Source organism: Microcaecilia unicolor, chromosome 11 (genome assembly GCF_901765095.1).
Source record: "Microcaecilia unicolor chromosome 11, aMicUni1.1, whole genome shotgun sequence".
Lineage (NCBI taxonomy): Eukaryota > Metazoa > Chordata > Amphibia > Gymnophiona > Siphonopidae > Microcaecilia > Microcaecilia unicolor.
Genome location: NC_044041.1, coordinates 88,451,072 through 88,457,595, shown reverse-complemented (window position 1 = coordinate 88,457,595; position 6,524 = coordinate 88,451,072).

Sequence of the window (6,524 nt, the reverse complement as noted above, 5' to 3'; positions counted from 1 at the left end):
TATCATTCTTTTGAGCATGCACTGAGCTTCTGAACAAAAATAAAAGTAAAGCCATGACTCTTAAAAGATGGATTACCAATTTACAGCAGTTTTGCTACAGAAACAGACACTCTTACATTCAGAAGCACAGAGGAGTTTGGTTTCCTAAGGTATTGCAGGGGCTTCTCCCACACACTGTTCCTGATTTGTGAGTCAGCAGCGAGCTGCAGGCGTGGGCATGGATCCTTTAGCAACTGTTAATACTCATCACCACACTAAGAATCCCACGCACATCCTGCTCTGAAGGCTGTTGGGCTGGAAAGTCATTTCATACCTGTAATTCTCTGTGCCAGGCATATTAGCAAATATTTTTCTAGCCTCCCCAAGTCAGGTGTAGTTTTGGCTACCTTTGATTAAGGATTCCACTTACTAACACAATTTGGACCACAGTGTTTCAGGGCATTGACTGTGTTCAAACATTACAATTTGATTTGTGTTCTTGTCATAGAAATACAAGAAAATCAGGTGGAGGAAGGGGGGGGGGAGAAGTCCTACCCCATGTGTGGTTGAAATCTGTGTTCAGTGGAACTGTCTACAACCATGTCTGATGTTTAACAGTACAGTCTGTAGTCAGCATGGTGGAGGGGAGGGGAGGAGGTAATTTTCTAAACCTTTTTCTCTGTTTAAAGCATGTTTCACATGGAGAAATTACTACAAAATTTATGCTTGAGTATAGCCATGTTGACAGGTTTACTGGTACAAGAATGCACATAACTTATGTGGTCCATGCCTCGGCATTCCCACGGGCAGAGTTGAGTGCATATTATATAAAACACATATGTACCTGTATAATGTATATGAACATAGGATGCAAAGACCTAAGGCAGATACAACTACTGGGGATTATAGTAAGAGCCTGTTTTAGAAAGGTACATAAACAAATACGTTGCCTTTTAGAATACATCTTTTATAACAGGTTGCTTTTTTTTTAATCCCCCACATGTTTTTACAGCTAATATGAATATGAGCTCTTTAGTGACCCTGATCCTTACATTGTTTTATTGAATTTGAATGTATAGTAGTTACCAGACGAACCTGTAAGCTTTTGTCCCTCGTATGCAGTGGTAAGCATACCATATGTGAATTAAGGCACAAAAGGATTAAAATTTGTAAATGACGAATATTTCCCTGGTGCCATGTATTATGTATAAATCACATAGATCTGGACAATTCTGCTTATAATTGTGCAGGGATATTCATATATACATGCCTCTTAACCCATCCCAGGCACAAATTCACTTCTATAGCATATTTTGTGTTGTGAAGGATCTTCAGAATTACTGCAACAAGGCTGCTTAACTGACAGTTTTGAGGCAGTCAGGTGCAAATCATCATTGATCCTGTGAAGTATGTTCTTTTTAAAAATATGTTCATTTTTTTTAGTGTTCTGTTCTCAAGAATTTCGTATTTTTAATTTTAATCAACCAGTTTCTTAACAGCAGAAGTGCAAAACTAAATATATTCAATCACTTAACTGGCAGCAGTACTCAAAGAGTCAGGAACCTCAACCGACTTGGCCAGGTTTTGCAACTTCATCAGGGCGGAGGTTCTCTGAAAATAAAAATGACCAGATTACATGCAATTCGTGCTGCACAAATCGCAAAAACGGTCTTCTATACTTTTTTTTTTTTTTTTTTTAAAGAAAATCCTCCACAGCTTACATATTCTCCAGCTTCGGTCTTCATAGTGAAAAAAATGGCTGCAGCGTCATACTGACATTGCAGTTTTGCAATTAAGAAAACTGGTTGTGATTAAAATTAAAAATAAGAAATAAAGACATTTTTGAGAACAGAACTCTAAAAAATGATGAACTTATTTAAAAAAGAACATGCTTCACAGGATCAAGGACGATTTGCACCTTGACTGCCTGAAACTAATCAGTGTTGTTGCAATAATTATGTATAAGAACCTATACTGTTGCAACTCTCAAGTGTGTGTGTGTGTGTGGGGGGGGGGTTGTTGTAGTTTTTTTTTACCATCATAGAAAATACTTTAAACTTGAAGCCTACTCAAGGGTTTATACCTCTATTCTGTCTAAATTCTTCTCATTTGGATGATCCTCCTTGCACCAATGCCCTAGAAATCTTGATGATGTTATCAGTGAGTGGTTTCACTCCATTAATTCAAGAACCAGCATACAAACCCTTATTTCCTTGTAAGATAAGGAGAAATGTTGGATACTATGGTCAGATCACTCCCCCCCCCCCCCCCCTAAAATCTCTGTTTTCACTTAGGTTGGTCAGAAGCCACTTTCTTCCTAAAGTCTAAACTAGTAGGGAAAATTGATCCAAAGAGGTTGATGAATGAAGCTTTTAGCTTTGAGAGAGGGGGCAATGATGGAATAAAGAAACCAGCTCTTTACTGGAGGAGGTAGCTAATATTATGGTGAAGTATGAAAAACAGTTTTGGCTCCCTGGGTTTTGTATGCTCTGCATCATATATTTTTTAACTCATCAAAAAGGAACTTTTAAGGGTAGTGAATGATTTGTTAGGTACTGTGAGGGCTGCTGTTGAAAATTATTTTTATGCTTGATGTGAAAATCTTTGCTAAGTTCTTTCAAATAGAAATTGGAAGGATTCTTGAAGAATTACAGGTTTTTCCCTGTAGCGTGAAAAATCTACAAAATTTAGCTCCTGCATCAATTTGGGAGTGTTTTGACCCAATAGATTCTGAAAGCTAGATGAGTTTAGCATCTGGTGTGAAGGCTTCTTTCAGTTCACTGAGGTCCTTGTTCTTTCTGGATATTGAAGAAAGATAATGTTACGCTGGGAAAGCTCTGCAGAACAAGTGCTTTGTTGGAAGCAGCTCATTCATCTAACAGTGTGAAACTTCCACTCATTCGTCATCTTTTAAAGATCCCTTTTGAGTGTCATTACTTTGAAAAATATTGAACTGCCTAACTTTTGAACAGGATAATCGAACTTGTAGTGACATCTCAACTCCAAATATTTATTGATGAGTTGTAATTGAGTGAGAAGTATCACAGGGTTCTCCACTTTCCCTAGTTGTTTAATAACTTCATGCACTTTCTTTGTGGTTGTATTCAAGGCTTTGGTTTTGTCTTCCATATCTATATTGACAACATTCAGATTCGTTGTCTTCTAAGAGCAAATTGTTTAAGCTGTAAATTAGTGTACTCCTAAATCAGTAGTGAAGCCTTAAATAAGATTTTTGTAACATGGATGAAAGAGTGATCGTAAGCCAAATATCAATAAAACCCAAATACTGTGGATCAGAAACCTGATGATGCCCAAATGTTCAACATCTTTTTCAATATATTGTTGTTCTTGTCCCTTTCAAATTTTGCATAGAAATTGGGACATTGGCCAGTTCTGCATTTAAGCATGTCTCCCATATTTCAGTTGTGTTAAAATGAGTTTTCGGAAGTTACAGCTAGTCCACCAGATGTCCTAATTTTTTTAATCACACTTTAAGACTGTAATAAATGCTAAGTGATTAAGTCAAATTAACTACTGTAATATAATTCTGAAAGGGCTTAAAAAATAATATACAAGCTGAATGTAGTTCAGAATATGGTAGGCCAAGGCAAATTTTAAAATCCCCTTCTTAAAATCCCTAGGTGGGAAACAGCATGCCCTCTCTGAGGCAGAGCTTTTCTGTCTTGTAATGAGATATAGGGTCAAGTTTAGGATATTATCCTTGACCTTCAAAACCCTACAGGGGCATTGGGCTGCAGTATCTCCAGTTCTACATGAACTGGTGTGAGCTCAGAAGGATGGTTGATATCTGGTCAGGAGATTTGCTTTGACAGATTGATAGCCAAAGCCTTTCCGACTGCTGCTTTGCAGCTGTGGAGTGTGCCATCAAAACTAAGACCTAATTCAAATTACTTTAAGTCTAAGAAATTTTCAAAAATCTGGCTGTTGTATGTATTAGGTGTTCTTGAGCAGTAGATGTAAGAGTGAACCACCACTGATGAAACTTAGTGGCTTATTTTGCTTTGTGAATGGGTCTTAAGAGGCTTTAATTTTGCATAAGGGAATCAGGGTAGGTTTAGTAGGACCATTGTATTCAGGGAATTAGCAGGGGTTAGGAAAGGATTATGGTGAATGTTTTGGTTGTCTATATGTTTGAGGTTGGATGACCTTTGAAGCATGAATCTGTCAGTTAACTGCCAGTGTATGTTTTTGATGCATATGTTGTGAATTTTTGCATCTTGAACTAATTTTTTTTAGTTTGTTTTTCTTTCTCAGTGTAATAATGTATGTTTGTTGTAATCCATCTTGTTAAGCCTAGCACTATAAAGATAGAATGTAAACCTCAAACACAACAAAGTATTACAACTTAAAACAGAGTAGCTGCTTGTCCAGTGAGGTCAGCTGAAGGGAAAATCTTTTCCTCATCACCCTCTAGTCCATTTCCTTGCCTGTTTTTTTTCAAACAGTAAGAACAGAATATTTAGCAACAACAAATAACCAGGTGGAGCTTTACACCAGCTTATAGCATCATATGTCAGCTTATACCACCTTGTTGTGTATATGAATATTTTTTGATCCAATAGTAACCTTCATTCTTGGTTTTACTTCTGCTCAGCCAATGCACACAAGTTTCTGCAACATGGATATATCATGCTATCCTTAGCTACCTGTGGTCCAATTTCCTGAATGTGCCTGTAGTGCACCAGGACTTACCCACTAGTGCAATCTTGTGACTGATGGAATATGTCCACCAGATGCTGGAGTATAGGTTCGCCACATGTGATGACATGGCAGGTTGACTGTTCCATTTCAGATTTGATAAGATGAGGGAACTTTTTCCCTTTTGGTGCCTTTTTAATCTTTCAAATTAGATGGTATATTCGCAACATAGTCTCTTTTTTTAATATATATATTCATATGCACTTACTCTTAAATGGATGTCCTGTACACAGACTTTTTCATGTGTGTAAGACTGATCATAACATGTCTGGCACCTAAATCACCCAGCACAGAGCATGGTGACTTCCACAAGAGTGAAATCCATCCTGTGTTAAGATTGCACAGCATGGACATGTAACATACACAGTGAAAGGGCTTCTCTTCTCTGCAGTGTTGGATCTTTTGTTCAGAGATTTATAATAGTAATGATTGCATCCAGGCAAGGCATTTCCCTTTTCAGAATTGCCCTTCCAGCCTGTAGTAATGTAAATATTCCCCCCATAAGCATTTTTTCTTACCCAATTAGCATAAAGCCAGAGCACGAAAAGGTTTATCCTCCCTCAGGATATCATCTTTTGATGGATTCCATATAGTGGACGAACCAGGGTCATAGCTAGTACTTGGAGGATGGATTGGAGGGGGGGCATTTCAGTTCTCTCCTCCCCCCCCCCCCCCCCCATACCACTGAATCATACCTTTATTGGTGGGAATGCTCAAACCCCGCCAGCCAAAGAGATTCTCTACTGGAGCCCCTGCCCATGCTGCCTGAGCAGCGAGGAAGCCAGCAAGGTGCTTCAGCCTCTAAACCTGGCACTAACGTGCATGCTCAGTTCAATGCATGAACTGAGCATGTGCAGAAGTGCCAGCACTAGTGGTTGGAGCACCCTGCCAACTTCCTCACTGGTCAGGCATCATGGGTGGGGGCTCCAGCAGAGAATCCCTTTGCTTGGCAGGGTCTGAGCAACCCTGCCAGCCACGCATCTGGTGCCACAATTTTGAAGGGAGCCTAAGCTTAGTGGTGGGGGGGGGGGGGTCCAGGCTTCTCCCCACTGCCCATGGCTTACTCCAGTGAGACAAGAGCTGTTGTAAATTAAGGAAAGCTGGGGATGGGTACTTTTAGTTGTGTCAAGAAACAAGTGGATTCAAACGCCCCCAGAGCCCTTATGTAAAAGTGCCTGCTTATAAGCAGAAACTCAATATTTATTCTTTCACACAATGTATAGTTCCAAAAATGTCCTGTGCATCCTCTTCTAGGTCATAGACTGACCACCTGGAACCTGTAGCTCATATTATTCCTAGGTGCTATGCCATGCCTGCAGCATGTGTAGCCGTAACTGACCTAAGGAGCAGAGCACTGGTATTTTATATGATGGCACTGCCACTTAAACCCCTCATTTGCTGGGAGTATTGTGTTTCTTTGCATGTTCATGTATTGTGACTTTTTTTTTCAGTAAGTCTGGTTTCCTGCTAGATGTTTCTCCATGCTTGTCAGTATGTCTATTCCAAGGGTTTTCAACCCAATCCTTTAAACGCACCCAACCGAATGAGTTTTAAATATGCATGAGACATTCATGCTTTGCCTCTTCTGAATACAAATGATAGGGAGACAGGTATTCAAATCTGCCTCATGCATATTCAATGTGAATATCCTGAAAACCCAGTGGATTTGCATGTGTTCCAAGGACTGGGTTGGGAACCCTTGGTGTAGTCAATTGTGCCAGTGCTGTATTACTATCTTAAAAAGTTCACATAATTCAGGGAAGAATCATCATGAAAGCGCAATTTTCAAATGAGTTTCACTGGTGGATGGGATCTTAGAAAAATCA